Source organism: Metopolophium dirhodum, chromosome 2 (assembly GCF_019925205.1).
Source record: "Metopolophium dirhodum isolate CAU chromosome 2, ASM1992520v1, whole genome shotgun sequence".
NCBI classification, from domain to species: Eukaryota; Metazoa; Arthropoda; class Insecta; order Hemiptera; family Aphididae; genus Metopolophium; species Metopolophium dirhodum.
In genome coordinates this window covers 24041266-24064498 of record NC_083561.1, presented here as the reverse complement: position 1 = coordinate 24064498, position 23233 = coordinate 24041266, and the positions used below count along the sequence as shown (strand labels likewise).

General features: G+C 35.6%; 1 protein-coding gene across 12 annotated transcripts in view; it reads left to right on the top strand.

Annotated features, from left to right (window-relative positions):
• The window catches only part of LOC132938226 (homeotic protein antennapedia-like), a 204848-nt gene that overhangs the window by 119865 nt on the left and 61750 nt on the right, over positions 1-23233 (top strand). Inside the window, exon 1 of one of the 12 annotated variants that reach the window (XM_061004943.1) lies at positions 9941-10182. The exons of 10 other annotated variants lie outside the window; for them this stretch is intronic. The gene's annotated coding sequence lies outside the window, so the exon portion shown is untranslated. Of the gene's footprint in view, positions 1-9940; positions 10183-20327; positions 20630-23233 lie in introns of those variants that run through there. One more of the 12 variants, XM_061004933.1, reaches the window with a different exon arrangement.

Sequence of the window (23233 nt, the reverse complement as noted above, 5' to 3'; positions counted from 1 at the left end):
TATACATAAATATATATTAATTATTTCCAATAAAAATATATGTTTGTATTCGTTGTCTAAAAGCGATAATCAATTATACTTAATTGATTACAATTGCATTTCTACACATATTTTCTATAAAGCCATCGCGTCTCAATACGTTATACATATTATGTCAATTCAAAATTACCATACTGATAATCTTCATCATTATATTATATGAACGAAATCATATCATTCTTTTTCACCACTCGGGGGTGAACTCAGTGTCACTAAACTGATTATATTCGTGGTGTACCACATTTTTGTCGAGTGAAAAGTATTAATTATCTGTTTCTCTGTTTGTCGGGTAGGTACCTAATATAATAACTAATATTTCGATTCTTCGCATTTTATGGTTATTTTACTCACCCCTGCAGAGTCGTATGTGTACATTATAATATTATTATGAATTTTTATACACTCAGAGTTGATACTCTTCTATTTCTATATATGTTGACCATTTGTTACATTCTGCATTAATACTACAATAAAATATAATATAATTAAAAGGTGATTCATTTAACATACAACCGATGCACCAATGTTTCAAAAATTATTAACAATTTTGAAAACACTTTTTTCCCACAATTTAGAGTAATAAAAAAACGTAATTTTTCTTCGCACTATTTATCGTATTATTATAATTTTAATACCTAACGAAATTATTAAACAAAAAAAAAATAAATGCGTATATGTAATAGTTTGAACAGATATGAGTGTGCATCAAATGAATCATCCTGTATGTTACTATGTTAGGTAAGCCAATCTGAATTTCTGTTGTAGCGCGTAGGTATATAATATAAATATTATGATATATAGGTGGTAATCGTACATAGCAATAAGTATAACTCGCACTTGACCAAAAACACCGGTAGCTATATAGGTACTAGCTAATATAATAAAATATGTGGGACGATAATAAGCATATAGTTACACATTTTGCCCCGTGTACCTATATTATAATAGCAGGTATCGCGATAATAAGATTTCTAAATAATAAATCGACAACAATCGACTTTTTTCATTTTTTTTTACGACAGAGTTAAAAAAAAAAAATGGGTAGATCGAAAAAAAAAATTCGGGCGCGTATTAACAACAAATAAAAATTCGCCGTCGGGCGTCCGCTCTGGGTGGTCACCTGCGCTGCTTATATTAGGTATATATAATAGAAGCAGCGATAGCAAACTGACCGGGCGCTGTGATTTTTTTTTATTATTATTATTTGATTTTTTTTTTTAGTGTATACACACCATATTGTAAACATATATATAATATAGTATACCCATGTGTATAACAACAATAACGTGCGGCCGTATAAAAATCGCGAGTATCGAAGAATTAGTATTTTGATCGTCGCCGCAGAACGGACGCGCGCCGGTCACGATTTTCGGGCCCGTTTCGCAACGGCGAGGTGCACGCTCTGGCTCCGATGCAGCAGTGTAGCTGTTGGCCAGCACCTACCTGCCTGTACGCGTAAGCGACCGACGACGCCAAGACGACGAGTCCGATGCAGGCTGAATATAATAATAATTATTTTTCGCAAACGATACTGCTGCTACTAACGCACACGATTACAATAATTATTATCATATATTATTATATTATGATAATATGTCAACCGAGGCGGAGGCGCAGGCGGTCGTCGGAAGGCCGCGGATGGCCGCCTGCACCGCGTTTATGTCATACGCCGTTATAAGCGATGGTGTATAGGACGAGCTGCTCGTCGTCACGAGCACAACAGGTAAAATAATAATAATAAAAAAAAAATTCGAATAATAATATAACATTTTGTCGTGAGAAAAATTTATCATTTTAATATTATATGCATACGTTTTTTTTCGGACCGATATTATTTGCCACGTCGTATCCACGCGAAAGCAAAACTCGTTTCCGATCGCCTTCGCGGATGGCCGTTACGACGTTTTTTTTCCTCGTTCCCGCGCGCGCGTCTTTCGTTTCTCTGCACGCGCGGCCAGCGAATCCGTCGTCGTTTCGGCGGTGCTTATTCCCCAATCCGATCACGTCTGTGTAAACCAGGTGACGTCTTCGTACATATCTTTCCGGGTGGGTATACGGCCAGAAGCGCAAGAGCTAGAGTTCTGCGATAAAATTATATTCATTTAGATATACTGCGATTTGCTCGAGTCAACCGAAAACCAGTGGCGTTTTTTAGTTTTTTACCATATTATCCTATACAATTTAATACAATTTAAAAGACATTTATATATATATATATATATATACATAATATTCAATACATTACATGATACATATTATAATTTTCTTATACATACCCCTCTCATTGAAAATATCTGTGTACGCCACTACTGAAAACTAAATATTATACAATAATACAGGCGTTACTATAATTTAGTAATTTATATGATATATATACCTACACTTATAGTACACGGGTCCCAATACCTATATAGATCACGATGAAATACAAACGAAACTAGTTTTACCGCAGTCGATAATAATAATATATAGGTATCTAGTTGCGAGGTTTATATGATATGGCGAATCGAGTATAATATCATATTTTATTGTTATTAATCGATGGAAATCAACTCGTTCCCACACTAGGATACGCGTGTGGCGTTTTACGATATTATGATAATAATAATATATCGCTGCGAAAACCGTTAAACAGTATTCATAATAATATAATCGTCGGAATTTATTTACGTCGTGTGCATAAAGTATATTTGCCTGCGCCGCGGTATATGATATTTCAGAAGTATATTTTTCGAATAGACTTTCTCGCGCGTATATTATTATTATAATATTATGTTTTTATGTATACCTGAGACCTAACCTACCTACGCACACCGACTATATACCTATACGATTCACGCCTGATATCGTTTTATATACGTTGTGTGTACGTTCCTATTTATTATATACGCCGTATAATATAATATACATTTTTATTTCGTCGATAGTGTTGATTCGTGTGCTTCGAGTGAAACTTGACACGGTGGCGCAATAATTGTAAACCGTAATCACAACATACTATTTTACAGTCTCATGCCGAATGCGCACTGTATTTAAAAAAAATAATACAATACGAGAATTCACTAAAGTAGTATAAATAGTATAATAGTATATTATTAATATTATAAATCGATATAGTTTTACACTAATTTATTATATTAGGTATACTTATATAATGATTGTTCATAATAGTTTTGAAGATTGTATATTTCAAATAAATGTTAAGGAAAGATAAACGAATTCTTATTTGCATATATTATATTATGCGTGCGTGTGTGTGCATTCAAATAAATACTCGTCAGTTTGTCCGTCAATTCCCGGGGATTACGATCGAGAAACTGAAAAAAAATTCCAATGCTCCCATGCTAAACGGGTAGTGTTGTCCATCATGGCGAAACGGTTGTTTAAGTCTAAGACTGAAAGAAAAAAATAAAGAAAGAAAGGCGGTTGGTCATTTATTGCCATATTATTATAGCGAACGGTCGACAGTAAAATGTATATACGACTTGTAAGACGTTATTTTTATGGCACTAATGAGACGCGTAGCTTACAACGTTTATTGAACGTATCATATTATAATCTGACGGAAAGTATAATATTGTGACTGTGTGACTGTGTTATTATTGTGTCTTGTGCAGTTTTCTGATATCGATGTTATTATTATTTTTATGATTATTCCTAAAGTCACCGAATCAAAATACGCAGCTGTATAGCGCAGTAATAGCAATTTTGGTGTGGATCGAAATTATTGGTATATAGTCAATATTATAATTGTTAATACGCTTAGATGTTTTGATTCAATCCATATTTTTACTATGGTGCACGTTAAATGATAAAATAGACGTCCGAGGAAAATTGACAATAATTAAATTATCGTACCCTTCAGTTTGTTGTCTATGTAGACATTTTCCATTGGTATTGTATATTATAATATCCGTATCAAATAACTGTAGCTATACAATTTAATATTCGTACCTTCAAATAAACAGTATAGTATCGATTAAGGAAATTATTATTGAGTTAATAATCCAGTATTATCAATATAATGTATTAAAAATATTATAATATATATTTTAGAGTTGGATTAAAGTAATATTTAACATATTATTATGTTAAATAGTATTTTATAATATATTATATTATACTATCCATTAAATTGGATAGTCAATATCCATGTCTAATACCTACCTACTCATATTTTCATAGAACCATTATGGTATTCAATACTTCTTTTTTTGTACTAATTTAACATTATAAAAAATTGAAATTTGAACTTACATTAAAGAAGGTAAATATTTTTCTTTATTTTTATCAATCATACAATAACCCATTTTCATCATTTTTTTTTTTAAGATAATGATAAATGTATTTTAGTTCTGATTTTAGCTGTCATCATAATAATATATAGGTTAGGTTATCAACATTCCACCAAGTGTAAAATATTATTATAACCGTGATTTTTATTATAAAGCAACATTTTTTTTTATTCATGTGATTTTGCTTAAATTAATTTTATCATTCTTATTATGTATTAAGTTAAAGAAACGGTTTGAAAATGTTCCAATTAGGTGGTTGATTAGTTGTAATTTCATTCTCAAGTGTATATGAAAACAATAACAAAAAAGATATTTATTTAAAAATTGGTCACATTTGAAAGATTTATTTTAGTAAGTACTCGTAGGTACTTATTTTTTTAATATTAAGCTATTTTATGTTTACTTTAATTTAGTTGTAAATAAAATATATACCGGAAACCATATACGTAACTTAATGTTAAAATATACGAAATTATTCATATTAAATTATACACATGTTTAGTAATTATAATATAAACCATATTTTGAGACATGAGAAATTAATAATTACATCTCAATTGAATATTTGCGCGTAATTAAAAATACGCACAATTGTTATACATAGGTAGGTATAAGAAATTATTATTTTTCGTCTCAGGTTCAGATGGTATATATTATAATATACAGTATAGTATTTATACCTACATAATAATATATATTATGCCCTCAATTATTATTAATGTTAATTGTTAACCAAAACAATATGCGTTTTTAATTTTTACGAGCGAATTAAAATATTTTAATACAATAAAATTGTGAACAATTAAAATATATTTAAAAATACTTGTGTTTAGATGTAGGTATTATTTACGAGTATACATCTAATTAAATCATAAAAAAACAGTAAATCATTAACTATGATTATTTAATTTCATATACACAAACTTCCTGAACGTTTTGATGAGATATTTAATTAGCGTAAAACTTAAAATAAACTTTTTCGGTACTTATATCCATTGTAAAAATTAAAATAATACAACCCATGTAATTAGCTGTGTGGATTATTTATTATTTATGACGTCAAGGTTGAAAAGTGTACAATGTAGGCATAATGTGTACATTAACATTTCGGACTAAAAAAAGATTATATTGTACATCGTACGCAATACACACACTTAATAATATATATTAATATATAGGTATAATAACCACCCAAAATGATACTCTTTGTATGTATAATATATTTTGTTTATACACTAAAATTTAATCGTATTATATTAACTCTTTATATAATATGATATTCTGTAACATATTGATATAAATAATAAAAAAATGAAAAAATCATAATAGTTATATTATTTACGATGTAGATAATTTATAAAATTAAAGATCAATTTAAAGCACGTAGACTGACGCGAAAAAAAAATCCATATAATTTATAATATATAGTACTAACTACTAAGTATTACATTTACCAGTGCATATGCCTATATATACGTAGAAATGTGTGAGTACGATGATATGTAAATTATCTATATACTATGATATCGTTATAGTACCTTTATTATAATTGAATAGAAAAATTTCACGTGTGATCGAAAGGTTCACGGCGAACGAATAATGCCGCGGTTTATTGCGTTGCTTCTTTGTTATATCATATTATAATATTATAATACGATTGAAGACTGCAGAGTATGATATTATGTTATAATAATATATATTATATTATATCATTATTTTACATAATATTTTACTGCTGTACTGCACATATCGGTTATTATATTAGGCATATAATATTATGTGTGCAAAGTGCGCTCGAGTTTCTTCGAAAGTCGTTGGTATATATAGTATTTTAAACGATGGAATATTAATCATAACAGTATCATTATTACGGACCTATATATACTGTGGCCGATACATAATTTACCATATTGTAGGATAAATAATACTCACAACGAATATGCGGTGTCGTGCGACGAGACCGCAAAATCGATGTATATAATATATATATATATATACACGCATATATATATACAGTATACACATATACATGGTAATGGCTTTGAGAAAATCCTTCCACCCTCGCACCGCCATCGCCCTCGTTTTCCACGCAACCGATAGTTGTAGTCTTGTCGAACCACGGCCGCGGTTAAGCTCCGCGACGTTTGTATTTTGATCGGCAGCCCCGAGGTGCGTTACAATTATTTTAACTGCAATAACATATATATATATTTTTTGAGTGTACCTATATATTATCCCCTCTCTCGATTTGAGCGCTTCACCGTTTGACGTATAAATAATAATATATCATGTCTACTCATATGTCAATCCAATTAGCGCGATCCAACCGCATCGATCCCGAGTTTAGCTGTATATAAATTGTAGGTACAATCGTGCCGAACGACGGCGTTGGTCGACGCGACAATAATATGATATGATTTAATTTAATTTTTAATTTCTTAACTCGGCGTGCGATCGTTATGACTTCAAAATTGAAATATCATCGAACGAATTCTTCTTAAAATTTATATTTTATGATATTATTAACTATACATTTGAACCTATTTTGTTAATAATAATTTAATCAGTATTTTTTTATAAAGCGTTTCGAAAATCGTCAGCTGCCTTGCTTCCGGTATCCATATCGCGTATTGTGTATAGGAGAAAGAGAAAATCTTTTTTTATCGAAAAAAAAATGTTCTGTGCAGGGGGAAATTGCGTCGCTTCGCGGGGCAGCCCTCGGGGCTTAATTGGATTTTCATCTGGTCCGTACCAAAGCGGTGGTCGGCCATGTTTGAGTTTTCATCTTCGTTGTGTTCGTTTTCCACTTGCGCGAACACGCGCTCGGTGACCGCGGAGAAAGCCGACGGTGGAGTGGAGGTACGATATCAACTATATATATATATATATTATAAGGGAGAGACATCGCTCCCCTCCGTCCGTCACATCCGCTCTACTCTCTCACACTCTTCGACGGTCTTCCACCACCGCTACCACCTCACCGTCATCCGCACCCTCGTCTACCCCGCAGGACTTTTCCTGCACCGCATCACCGTCTCCCCGCCACCGGGCTCGAGGAACCCGAAACCCTGAGACCGGATCATCGATCATCCATTAGGTTGACATTCTATTGCGCGGACCGTTTATCATTCGCGCCCGTATTATCTTTGTGTCAGATTTCCGTACGCGCCACCTCCCATACCCGCTCACATCACCTCGCTGGATACCGTTTGCGCCGTCGGCCCGACAAAACCGTCGACCCGTTAACCCCTCCGCAGAGCCTCCCCTCAACCCTCTGCGTCACATCGAAGGATTTCAAAACCCTACGGCAACGTATATGTATACAAATGCGCGCGTGTACATTCTTCGAACGTTCGAGAAAATTGAATAGGTTTTCCTCCGGTAGTGGGTTTTTTTCTGCCACAGCTGGAGGGAGTAATTAATTTCATTATTTTTACCCTTTCGCCGTGTAAAGTTATGCCCATTTCGCAAGGAATAAAAAAAAAGAACCGTCTATTGCAGCACGCACGAAACGGCAGGTATTATTTTATATTTTTGCTAAAACATCCGACGCCGCACCGCAAGCGTATACATAACTACAAGCTCGGCAGCAATATTGTTATCGACTGTGGAGGAAAAAAAATATGAGTTTCTTTTACCCGGCGTTATTTTCATCGTTTCGTTTCATATATATATAATACACATAATCCACCGGGATTATCCCTAAATAACACTCGTGCATGGATATGGATCGTCCCTGAAAATTTCTCTCTCGTTTCTCCTCGTGGACTTGTGTTTATATATATACATTATACGATACACACTCCATTCGTTCGACCGTGTTTTTCTAACCCCCTGCCGGACGTCGGACCCAATCAATTGGCAGTTCAAACGCCGATTCCCGCGGGACCTTCCCTAGCTCACTCCTCCCGCCACGTCCATCGCCGCCGAGACCTCTCCGCAGCGTATGCGTCATGTTTCCGGTACGTTGGAAATCATTTTCGGAATCCGGTTAAAAATGAGTGTTATTTCGTTAAAAATAAATAAATGGGCGTTTTTTATTCGGATATTCTTGTACTCCCGCGTAGGCGAATTTATAATATATTAATAATAATATGGTATATCACCGTCCTATATAGCAGTGTGAGTATATAATATGTATATAAATGCGACGACTGTGAGACAGGCATTTCGGAAAATTAAAAACTATACAATTTATATATATACTTAAGTATATAAAAAAATAATGTATATATATACTTAATAACTTATATATTTTATATAATGAATTAATGGTAATTGATTTACGAGTTGACTTTTCGAATAATAACGAAGCGGATGACTATTTTACGTTGACGCTATACGAGTCCTGAGAGTCGCATAAATTTTTTTTCGCCCATGCGTCGTCGTCGTCGCCGTCACCGTCGCAGTTGTAGCTGTGGACCGCGGTGCGCGTATATAAATCTAAAAATACGGTGACACTTTGCGTTTATTTTGAAAACTATTCGAAATAATATAATATATAGAACGCACAGGCATCGAACGGGAAAAAAAATCTTCGAGTGTGCCGCATGTGGGGGTTTTTTTTATACCTGAACCCCGTATGTATTGATAATATACAGTTAGGTGCATCTTTTTGTGTATATGAATCCTATATATATATATATAGGTATATATACCTATAGCTAGTATATATATGGACCTATACGCAATTCAAACATTGTACGCGATGTGTAGCACTATATATTTTGGTCTCCGCAGATATTGAGAAAAAAAAACCTCTGTTACAGTTCTTAAGAAAAAGCGATTACTATACCACTGCGCAGAGTCGGACAATATAATTTTATTGTTTGCGTTATAATAATATTACATAATATATAATTCGATCGTCCGCTCTCACCCTAACACAATATCCTAATAATAATAAGCGACCTGCAACAGATATCTCCTATATACTATACACAATAAAAGTAAATCCCTAGAATATACACCCACACACACATAGGTATCCGCGTATACAATCGAAAGGACATGGTGTATGTTTGATAAAATATACGAACGTGTCCTTTATCCGTCTTGCGTCATATTATGTATGTGTATACAACATTCGTAATTTGAAAGGACCGTATCGTCTGCATATACGTGACCGCTGCGGCTTTTATTTTCGTATAAAGCAGGACACGCAGGACCCACATCAACCGATGACAAAATTCCGGTCGCCGGTATACGCGCGCGTTCGGCTACAACTATTATACAGTACCTGCAACAACAAGAACAATAACTACAACAACAACAACAACAACAACAACAACAACAACAACAATGATAACAATATAGATAATGCGTAGACGGACCTTTTTCGCGGTAGGTATACTATCGGTATAATAATGCAACATAACGGTATCACACCATAAGTCTATTACAATGCGATGTACCGTCGGAGATACCATTTCTATCGGTATATTATTATTATTAAATATCGATTTTTGGAAAGTGATTTCACGCATCGTATTCGCGGCAAATACTGCAAACGCGCGTATAGTCGTCGTCCTGCCGCAGCGGGCACAGAACCGTTTTCCGCTTTCGTTTCAGTCCGGTACGATCCTCGCGTAAGCGTACTACTACGCGTCGCCCGACCACAAAACGTGACCGCGCCGCGTCGTATTTATATATTTTTTATTCAGCGAACTCGTGTTCCGACTAACTTCCGAGTGCAGCAGGCGTATATGATATTATAATTTGCAAAATATTTTATTTCTTACGCTCTATATTATAGTAAACAGTGTTGTCTCCCGTTGTCTGCGCGCGAAACGACGCGTCACATCGTCCGTCGCGGACAACTTTACTTACCGTGTACAAATCGTAATAGGTAAGTCGCATATTGATAATATTATATATTTCACGTACAGTAAACTGTTCTAAATTCTGAGAATATTATAATGTTATGTTGTTCGGTGGTACTTATAATAATATATCGTCGCAAAGTTTGTCATTTAAACGCCAAATTTTCTCGTGATGCGCGCGTTTGTCGGATCTGTTTTGAACTCGGATCGCGGGAGGATTAAATCGTTTAATGAGCTCCGCGCGGCGCAGTCGCGAATGTGCGCGATCAAATCGGGCGGCGTTGTGTTAAATAATAACGGGCGATAAATCATAGCGTCGCGACGAAAAACCTACTGCCGTCGCGCAACTTGATAAAATATTCGTTTCGAATAAAAAATTAACCCAGAAGAATATTAATTATTAGTGCGCGTGGTGCGGTATTATATATTATTATTATTATCCTACATGTGTATATATTAATATTATATGTATGTCATACGTCGCGATGTGTTGCAGTGCTGGACGACAGAATTATTTTGTCAACTCGAAATATTTCACAGTGTGACGGCGTCGTACATATCATTATTATATTATTATTATTATATACACAGTATACGGTGGCGACGGCCGGTGTAGTAGCGTCCGCGATAGAAGGAAGAAGGAGGAGTAGATGCGAGTTTTTTAAAAATATTTTTACTCTTACTAACTATACGATGAATATTACGGATGAATGCCAACGAGACGATAACGTTAATGAATTACGTAGCGCGTTCGTCCCCCACGTCCGACACGCAACGTCACTATACTAGCCCTCCAATGCTCTTGTGTCTCTTAAGAACACATGTTGTCTGAAAAAAAATAAAATAAAAAGGGGAACCGCGTTTGTGTCTGAAGTATGAACAGTAAATATTAGCCGTCGTACATAAATACACGTACCTATATAATATCACGTCAAAAAATTATTCGTCTGACTGTCGGATGCGCCACGACAAACAAAATATAAATAATAATTTGGGAAATTAAACGCGTTTTAAATTGAAGCGCGGACGCGACAGAGCACAATTGAATAATTATAACGTTATTGAGCGAGAACACAACGTTGAAGGTTACGAACACCAGTTTTGTAAAAGGGCCGCCATCCGTGCAGTTTGACAAATATCCATTCGAAATAGGTATATACCCAAAAACAAGACATAAAAAAACGCAGTTACCTAAGTTTAAAACAATACAAAATACTCCACCGCCGTAACTCATTTGTCACAGTCAGTCACTGTATCTATACTCGATAAATAGTATTTGACTTTTAACACAATCAACAAACAAAACAATTAACAACTATAAATGGGTGTATACCTTTATAATACATATAATATGCATCTGCAGAATTATTTTCACTTAAACTGTAGTACTGTACAATGTATTTATTATTAGCACTGAATTTTTTACATTTATTCATATTTTGTAACCATTCATTTAAAACATTCAATATTGAGTAAAATTTCTAAAATCACTAAAAACTTTATTTATTCATACTATTTAGTTTTAGTATAATATATGCACCTATACTCACATAAAGTTATAACATTTATAACTTTTATACCTTACAACTTATATAAGTACAATAACCTTCCGTCATACAACATAGTATAATATATATATACGAATCTGGAATTTCATGGCAAAGACGCACACGCCCCTTCTAATTTACACAATATGCCTTGGTGTGTCCAAAGCGTAAATCGTAAAATTATATACAATATTTGTAAAGGATTTTACTTCACTTTTTGTGTAATTATGTCGTGTATCTATATTGTATATAGTCGGGTTGGATCGACAATATAACTAGCGTGTACCTATCTGTGCGGCGCTGTATATATAGTTTATCCGGAATAGGGTCGTTTATTTCTCAGCCGATTTATACGTATATAACGAACGCCACTATATACGCTAGTTTTTCATCTCGTTAAGGCCCCCCACCCCCTTTTCCACACAAGCGTGCAGCAGATTCACGCACACTATCCGTTTACCCCGAGGGATGTTTTTCCCGACGGTGGAGATCCTGCAACGCCGCCGCCGCCACCGGTTAAAAATAATTTCCGGCGTGAGAACTTTTGCGCGCGCCGCCATAACCTTTTTATCGCAGCGGCCGCGTCGGCGGCAGTGAGTGGCGGGCGGACGAAACGCGCGCGTGACATTTGAGCGCGGTTGAACTTTTGCTTCGGTTTCGGGTCACCCGTCTCCGTTTTTCCACGTCTCCTCCATTACGTAAACACATATTTATGTACATATATATACGAAGAGTATATACACGTCCGCCCCGGCCGTCCGTCGTATAGTATAGTATATACGTATGTATTATATACGACCCTTCGTGCCAGAGAGGTCTCTTTCGTTTTATTGATTTAAAAGGTTGGTGTGGGTGTGTGTGTGTGTGTGTGTGTGTGTGTGTGTGTGTGTGTGTGTGTGTGTGTGTGTGTGTGTGTGTGTGTGTGCGTGTGCGTGTGCGTGTGTGTGTGAGGGTATAGCATATTCTCCGTGTATGTATAATGCACTCGTATGTATATATATATTTAGTGGCAGAAATGGGTACGACGACCGTGTTGGTGGGTGCGCGCGTGTGTGTGTGTGTGTGTGCGAGATGTGTATATATATGCGTGCGAGAGGACCCTGCAAAGGAAATGAATTCCTCCGACACGAGTCCTTTCCGTGTGCGCCACTGCCGCCGCGTAGGATTACGTGCGTTGAAGGGGTGATCGCCTCGCGCCCTCTTTCTATATATAATATGCATGCACATACCCACCCCCGACCGGCAACCGACGACAATACTACGCGCGACGACCACCGCTGCACATACACCCTACGGAAGGACTCGCGACGAGAGGCAACCAATGACGAGTAATGACGCGCGTACGTATAAAGGTTATCGCGCGTATTGTAATATATTATTATATATTATTATATTTCGCCGTCTGTCCAAACACCGCGAGAATACTGATATTTCCTCGCGGGGCTTGTCCACGCCAATAATTATATTGCTATATCAGGTCGAAAACGTATTTTATCCGTGCTGCAGTTATTTAAATTGCATTTGCATTTTCAACCTATCGTAAACGAAGCGCGCCGAGTAGAAAATTCCTAATTTAGTTTACCACGTTATGCAGATATATAACGCCTGTTCGGTCGTTTTCGAACGATTTCACGTGGGCGGAAACAACAAAAAACCTATTCAAATTGTTTGCGTAGTTTAGTTATTGTATTTTACACTTTAGGCATAAATACGCGTTGTATGGACAGGTTAATCAACCGTCAATATATTAGAATTATATATCTAATAATAATGGAGTACTAACAATAATTACGACGATATTACTAAATTACACGTTTGCGATAAATAAAAAATCATTTGGAATAAATCAAAACCAGTTTGTTGGTCTATTCGTGTTACGTATAGGTAATTCGAGCAAGAACTATATTAATCTCTTTTCTTCTATATTATTATTATTTTCTACTCGCGTACTGTAAATTTGCGTTTTATGGTTACGAATCGACAGAGAGTACATTAGTAAATTATTCACCCGCTGGGGCTTTCGATCGAGAACCTCTATATTATACTTAATAGAAGACGGATGAAATATGAGCTATGAATATTTTATCGAGTCCATATTATGTTGTGCGATCTTAAATGTTAAATCCATTATAAATTGGTTGCGTTTAGTTTGGCATGTAACTTGCATAGTTGAATAGTGTTTTAAAGTTTCGAAACTTTTATTTTAAAAATGATAATCCGCTTTTCAGGGAATAATAATAATTAGAATATATTATTATTATTTTTTAACTCTTCTATGACGCCCGCTATGCGCCTATAATACAACATAGGTAGGTACAGATGTCGCTAAGAATAATGTATTATTCAATACCGGGTCACATTTTTCCATTAAAAATTAATATAAAAACTTTTTTATTTGTGGTCCTTCAAAAGAGAAAAAGATTTACGATCGGGTTTTCGAGGAATTATAATTTTCTGTTGAATATTCTCGCGAGTTGCGGGCATAGTCGCCTTCAAAAATAATACCGCTCTATATAGCGGTGAGCTCCGTGTCATCTTTTTAGTTTTTACACGGTTAATGGTTTGAAACTTTTCATCTCTTCCCTCTATTCATTAAGCGTTATTAAAAGACAAAGTTGAACCTTTAAAGGGTAATATTTTAGAGTGTATACCGTTTTACAAAAAGGGATTTGAACGGGGAAAAAATCGTATAATACGTCACCCCCCCGCGCAAAGAGACAAATTATTTGCCAGGATCTTTTTTTTTAAAACTTTTTTCGTGGGCCAAAAAGAATAAACAAAAAAAAAGCCGTACATTCAGCCTGCAGTGACGGTGATGTGGAGGTAGCGGTGATACTGACTGGGGGGAGGGGATGGTGGCGGCGGGGCGCTGCGTAGTTTTTCCTGTGACACGGCGCCTTGTTAATCTCCTACGCGCGTAAGGTCCGGGAACGGATTTTTTATTTCTGGATTCTCACGTGGGATTCCTATACGTCCGGGCGACACCTCTAAATTTAGTTTCTCCTGAAAACCAACTAAGACTTCGAACAACTACACCAACCGAAGAGACGCGCACGCGTAAAATTATGTGTTTAGACCGAACCCGCGCGTGCGTTTCGTTGTGCGTTTATAAAAAACCGTTAAAATTAGAAACGGGGGCAACCGCAGCATTGTCGCGGCTCTGCCAAATTTGATCGAGTCCGTCGGCGTCTCTTATTAGATATGACTAGAAACTTATGAACTTATGAAAATCGACAAATCTTCCTGATAATACGGAATTTCAACGTATTCAAACCTGGACGTCTTCCAAGTACCTACCTACCTATTGCAGCAACTGTACAGCACGTTTTCGGCGACATAGCAAATTTCTTTGTGTACACCACGCGTACATTTTTCGGTTAAAACGTCCCTGGCCGTTGTTCGCAGAGGTGGTATGACATTTTGGAAAGTTGTATATTATTATTATTATTATTATTTTCCTTTTTTTTTTATTCGCGATAGTTGGCGTATCGATCACTGGCCGACAGATTTTGGCGGGTACCCAAAAAGTTTTCGACCCTCCCCTGAAAAACCAGCGCGGGGACAAGACGGTGACAACGAGCTTGGTGATTTATGGGGCACAGTCAAAGTTGCGCGCGCGTCCGTATATTTAATTTGCGCCTCCCCCTCTTTGCCGCCTACCGCACCGCAAACGACGGCGAGAGCAGCGGTGGAGGTATCTCTCTTGTCAATGTGCACTCTCCTCTCGCATATTTACGACCCCAAAGTTCCACACCCACAGTAACCCCCTCGCCACGGGTTCCCGCTATTATTAGACACCGACGGCGGCGGCGTTATTATTATTATAATTATTAATTATAAAAGGCCAAGTTGAAAGGGTATTAGGGGAAAATAAAATTTGCTCTTTATTCAATACGTCGTATCGATTTCCCATCTGGAATATATATAAATTATACTCGTGCATTATATTATAAACACATCGCATAAATGTCCCATATAATAAGACCACGCAGTGATATAAACAGATCAGCGCGTGTATGGAAACGAAAAAAAAAAAACCGCGGCAGGTTTAACATTATAATTTATTATCAGCCTCTAACAATAATAATAATAATTAATAAACAATAAAAGTACTTTACGATTTAACACGAAACCTATATGCGTTGCATATAAAATAGCGGTGAAACGAACGCTGCAGCAATACTGCATTAAACATATTTCGTTTAAATTATGTTTACTGAACGATTCGGCGGGTGGTACAAGTGCACATGGAGCGGAAAATTTCCAACTGTAAACTCAGCGTGAGATATGATATTGTGCAATAAAATTGAACACAACAATGGCAAACGCGTGACCGCGATATCGTTACCTAAGGCGCCCATAACTCGACGCACGGGTGTGTACCTCTAATATATTAAAATATTTAAGATCAAAATGAGATTTCGGACAAAACGTTATCGATAATTTTTCCAAACTCGTTGGCAAAATATGGTTAACGGCCACCCGAAAACGAATTCCGCGGTTGTATATACGCATAAGGGTAGGTACATCCTACCGTTCTTAAATTGCATGATTTTACATAAACGAATCGAGTGATTTATCTGTATAATATATATTGTGACGTGCCCATTGTCCATGTGCATTCGTAGATTTGGGAAGTACGTAGGCTTCAGTTAAGTCGTATACGATGTAACTGGTGGGAAACGCTTTTATTACATAGCTTTATGTGAATAATAAAAAACAATGACCGTATACCATCACCGGATGAGGACGACTAACTAACCGGATAAGGACCCAACTGTTGCTCGCGTCCAAATACGCGGTGTAGTGTATTATTGTATAATGCATAATATACCAAAATATCGTCTTATCTATTTCCACTCTTTTCGTCTACGATTCGTGTGCCGAATTTATGTTTGTTTTAGGGAGTTTTGAGTATTATAATATATAATATAACTGACCACTCTACCTATATAATGGTCGGATGGATATCGATTTGCCGGTCGTTTTTTCAAAACATTACAAGATACCGCGTGGTTTACACTGCACCGGTCGACTGTTATTACATTTTTGAGACGATAACGGACGCGCCACGTATAATATTTATGTGCACGATGTACATACCAAAATAACATTGTTTTTGGCGCGCAAAAATGACCTTTTTGAATTCACGTGAACCCGCGCGCGTTTAATCCCTCGCCTCTGCTGGCGCAGCTATTTTAATTAGTCGCCGCCCGTATTCGTCGTGTGTGTTCTCAGCGCTCGCAAATAAACACACACACAGGCGCGCACAGACGTGTACAATAATAATATATTGTATAAACGCTCGGTCGATAAATTTGCGTCAAAGCCCGGAGACGAGATTCGTCATGACCTAACGAGACGCGCATATGTGGAAATTTTCACTTTGATTTCGACGAGTTTGCTGCTGCAGACGGCGAAAAAAATAGAATAGAAACGAAAAAATTATATTAAATTAAATTTGGCAATAGTAAATCGAAATCGTTCCCGGGCGGGCCCCGTTCGCACGCGTTGCAGTCATATACACGCGTATAATACTATATCATATTATTATTGTAAAATAATAATAATAATATTATAATACACGCGCGTGTGCGTCATATCGTATGTATATTTTATATATACATAACAGCCCGATCCCATATTTTACATCGATGACAAAACTATATTATATTATTATTAAATCCATCGGCGATAGCTGCAACACGCGTCGGATCCGACTCGAATAGTGCCAAAGTATAAAGGATTTTCTAACGCGTAAGCTGCCGCTTTTATAACACAACATTATAATATTGCGTTATCGCAGTCGTCGCGTCGAGCGGTAAACCATTGCAATAATAATATTATATCAATCTTGTAATTATAATATAGCGTTGTATAGGTGCGAGATGATAATAATAATAATATGCATATTACCTATATTTGTTTTCTCGTTGTTAAATTACATATTTTCTAAGAAATCGACATCAAAATGCATTCACAATCGTTATCAGAACGCGATAGTATAATATAAGTATACTATTATAATATCATAGTTTTTATTTATTGCAATTCTTTGAAGTGAAATATTTTTTTATATCAAATATTTTTTGTTAAAATACACATTTAAACATGTACTTATACCGCATATACCACATTACACAGTAGCCGCTGCAGGTAATCGGGAAATCGCTTATTTACTGACTCGTATTATTTAATCTGCAGGACTTACGATCGCAATACCTGGTTTAGAAGGACGAATAAAAACATTTCCAAAAAAATTTAAATGTATTACACTGGTATACGTATAATAATATAGAACGTATTTTTAAATTATCAAAAATATAATGTTCGTATTGTATGCAGATAGTTACATATTATATTATATTAATATAGTGCGTTACTTGTGTACATAAAAATTGTTTTCTTCATGTTTTTATCATCTAAATGTATAATGTTACACCGTGTGGCAGTCGGATCGCGTGTTTTGTTGCAGCGCACGCAAGATTACTATATACCAGGCTACATAATACATGTTTGAACAATTGTTTTTAGTATAGGAAAACCAACACACACACACACACACACAGAGACACACACACACACACACACCTATTCCGCTATAATTGTTACTTATAATCTAATTTTTTTTTTATTAATATTTAAATTTAAAATTATTTAAAAATGTGTGATCATTTATGATGGTATTAGTATTTTAATGCAGTGACAGTGTCCAAACATATAAAATCTTAGCATTTATATAATCGTGCATTATAATCGACTTGACTAAATTATATATAAGTAGTAACTAAATAATAATACATTTTGAAGAATTTTTTGTAATTAGATATTTTACATTTTCTATTCTGCGTGTGTGTATAAGAGTTTTAAGTGCCTATATTGTTTGTACGGCTGTATAATATACTAATCACCATCGATATTATATATATTTGTCACGAGTACAATATTGTCATTCTTGAGCTGGTGTCGACCGCAACAGTATGTAATACGCACGCATATAGGTATATATAAAATATTATGAATAATATTAAATAATACCAGCAATTTTTTTTCTTCTACATAAGTACCTATCGTAAAATAATCATAATCTTGTACCGAAAGATTGAACATTCTGATAACCGTGCTATGAAATATAATATTTTAATATACGTATCGATTTTATATAGTATGTGTTCTATTATCTGTATATTCTATACAATAATAAAATCGTATCACATTAAGTAGAGAAAAAAATAATCATTATCCAATTATTGTTATATAATAATATTTCAATTATGTACGTATACATTATATTATATTATCGTAGGTACATATATATTCGTTTGATGTACATTGTTTAATGCTATCTCTACAAAAGTCAACTGCACTCGTGTGTCTTACAATTTTGGAATTATGATTGTTGCACAATACATTCATAATATAATATTATTAATGTATATGAATAGTGTTTCCGTTCGAACACGTTAACAAAATAAAGATTATAATTTATGCCACATAATACTGTAGCAGGCTGCTTGTTCTATACATTCGTCTGCATTTCCCAAATAGCAGATTATTGAAGTTTGATAGGCTGATGGTCGAAGAAGGGTAAATAAGAGATAATTTTTTAATTCAACAATTATTATAAAACATTTATCTATACTATAATATTAGATATGAGTGTAGATATTATTTTGATATCTCATGATAGTTATGATTTAATTTTAATATAGGATGGGCCATGCGGGAATTTGTGAATGTTCAAATCGAAAACAATTTAATAGATAAATGATTAATTTCAATTTGCTGCTGTAATTCGAACTGCACTTTTCGTATTTCCTAGGCAGTTTAAGCGTTGGACTGTTTAGGGTTCTACTGCCCATTATGTGGGGTATAGTAACCAGGTTCATACTGATCATTCCCATGCACGTATACTGCAAAGTGGTTTAGGGGCACAACCCCTCCTCCAGGAATATTTTTCTGTATACGTGCCTGATTATAATATGCTGCAGGGAATTATAATACTGGTATATTTTTATTTATCACGACGAATATTCCGATAGACTATACACATATATTTTATTGTCGTTGTTTCTGCGTCGAAGGCTATCATATATAATATTATATAGACGAACGAATAGACCTTCATGAAAACCTGCAGTATACCTCCTCGAAGCTGTATTTCCAGTTCACGCATGGAAATATAACACATAACAGGTGTTGTCAAGCTATGTGATAACTGTTATATCATCCATCTCGAGTTATAACGACATCACGCGTCTCAACAGTTTTGGGGTTTTGTTTTGTCGCACAATGTCAATTATTATGCAGTACGTACAATAATAACTGCTGCACTTATGCGTATAGTCCGTTCATTCACTGCGTGTGTGGGTGTGTACGTGTGTGTGCGGGAGAGGGTGGATTTCCGCGTATAGGGGGTGTCTGTGTGTGTGGCGGGGGTGTATGTGTGTGTCGGTTCCGCGTGTGACTCACGACGCCGCGGACGACGACGGGTTGTGACGCGGTGCGCGCGCGACGCGCCTGCGTCCCGGCGCCGTAACACGCCACGCGCCGGGACGCCGCGCCGCCGGTACACGAGGGGGAAAACTCGGCGGCCGAAGCTTCGCGGCAGTGTCCCCGCCGCACGTATCCACTACGCGCATACACCGCACACTTGCCGCGCGAAACGACCGAATATCGCGCCCGTTGCCGCCCGTCATGCGGTCCTCTTCGTCGTAGTTTTCCGATTTCGTTTTTCGTTTCCGGCGTGAAGTTTTTGGGACCGCGTTCGCGAAATCGTTCTTGCGTCCGGCGTCGTTTTCCGTCTCGGGTCTGTTTTTTTTCCGCTCTTTTTCCAACCCTCACGAACAGACTGCACACATACAGTTTTCGCCGAGTGTCCATGACCGCCATGACTCGTTTGTAGTTTAGAAAACAAAATATGAAGGTAAGTCCTATATACGTGCAGATTACGACACGTACGGTACAGTACATAATATATTATATAATATATACATTATATATTTATAAATATATAATATACATTATACTGTCACACGTGATTTATACGCGATAACGCCGCATGCAGCGATGAGGTGCATGATGGACATACATCGATCATATAGGTGCACTTAACGTGGACCTGGAAGCTTTTGACACTAGAATCTCGTTAGCGGGAAACATAATATATTATATATAATATATACCTAGCAATCGCTCATTTTCGTTTCTCTCAGTTTTCAATTCGGTTTTCAACACGCCTGTATATAGGTACATGCCGGTATGTATTTTATATTTTACTTGCAGTCTCCAACTCCGGTGTAGGCCGAGAATACCTGACCTCGGTGCATGAGTGTGATGGGGGTGGGGGGATATACGCGTTCGCTATTGTCTGGTATAGACTGTAGAGAAAAAAAAAATAAGAGTACAGGTGGACATTCTTTACGTAATTTTTTTTATATACCTATACGGTTTCTTAAAAACGCGTATATATAATGTTGCATTTTTTTTCTGGTTACTTTTTCGCTAACCGTTTTTCTTATGGTCCGAACATCCCATGCGTATCGGTCGTGTTAGATGTCTTTTGTGTATGGTCCGGTTAATTCATACATTCATCGAATTTCTAAAATTTGTCACAACACCGAAAAACTTTTTTTTTCAATGAGCATTTTTTTCCCTGATTGTGTATAAAACGAAAATTATTTTATTTCATTTTTATAACACGTTATATTTAAATATATAAAAATTACTACTGACAACATATCTATAACTAATTTCTATACATTTTGTTGTACCTGTTAAAATTATATATAAGAAATAGTAATTTATTAGATGATTAGTTATTTAAATATTTTTACAAGATATTGTTTATTTGTTTATATTTTTTAAGTCAATATATTTTTGTGCCCGAATTAATGTAAATATGTTTAAAATGAGGATTTTTGATTTTCTAATTACTCAGACTTCAGAGAAACAGATGGCGTTCAAAAAGTGTATTATTATTTATACTTGTATAAATTCGTTTAATATTCGTTTACCCGGTGTTCGAATATTTTGACAGTGTGTATTTGACCATAGACCGCAATTTGCTAGGGTTTAATGTTATTTTGTAAAATGAACGCACCCTTCAGTATTTTTTTTATCCGGGTCCCTTATTTATATAAAAAAAAATGTTAATGTTTTGACGTCCCTTTATCGGAACACGCCGAAACGTCAGCCTCACAAACAACCGGAACGATACAAATGACTTGGCAATATATAAACGTGCGTTTTTTTTTGCTTCTCTTTTCGCGAACCAATAGACATGTGGCTCTCCTCGATCGCAGCATCAGTATACCCACCTACCGTCGTCGGCGGGTAGAAAAAATCGCAGCGATCAATTGTGTCACAATATTTTATATATACCTTATAAAATAATATTAAAAAAAAAAAAAGCAACACGTAGCCCGCAGAAGTTTTTAATTGTAATTTAAACGTCAATCGCGTGGTCTTCCAAACGAGACACGAAAATCCGCACTAGCGTTTGTTGTACAGCAGCTAGGGTGCTTATACTGCTTTCTCTCTTTTTCCCGGCTTATTTAAACCGACGGCGATTTATGGGCAACGGTATTAAATCTAGATACCCTTAAGGTGTATTGACACATTTTGTTTTATTTTTAATTCCAAATTGACGGCAAGAGGGCTCCGGCGCCTTGGCGGGGGGTTCGTATATATATTGTGGCCGTCCATCACGCCGGCTTGTCTGTTCCTAATGAATTTTTACGCCGCCGCGGTAACCGCTTCCGGGGACTTCGCATCCCTCGGGGCGCCTTTAAAAGCCCACCAACCTAAACACTTATTCTTATATCTCCCTCGTCAGCCTTGTATATGTACAAAGAATACTGTACTACAGTCCGCGTTTTATATATTAAAAAATATTATATACTTGTTATAACTCTTGTTACTATATTATACAATGAACATCTTTTAATTGTATTTATAATAATAATATATACATTATGTAATATTATGTATAATTAATTTTGATTTTTTTGTTATTTCAGGTAAGAAACGTTTTTTACATGCGCATAGGTATTATATTACACTTATAGAATATATATATGCAGACAATTGTGAAACCGTGAGTAATAATACAGCAATACCTATATAGTATACACTATACACATTACACTATACATATCGATATTTAAAATTATGCGTATTACCTGCAGTAAACTAATACTATAAATATCACGGATATTAAACTTAAAGTAGGTATCATACTTAAATGATAATGTTAATTATCGAACGGTTCTTGGTTTTAAAACCACATTTTTTTTTTTTTTGATTCTTGTAAAAACTTGTATCGTTATTAATTTATTTAGATCAAAAAATATATATTGTATATCTATAGTATGAGAACTTACGTAATAATTTATAATAAAGATGGTCGGTGTAAATAAAGCACATTATTATAGTATCAATGTACACAACCATATGTATTTTATTTACATTTTAAAATTGAAACCGTATTAAAAGTGCTTGTTAAGTTTCAATAATTAAAGTATTTTTT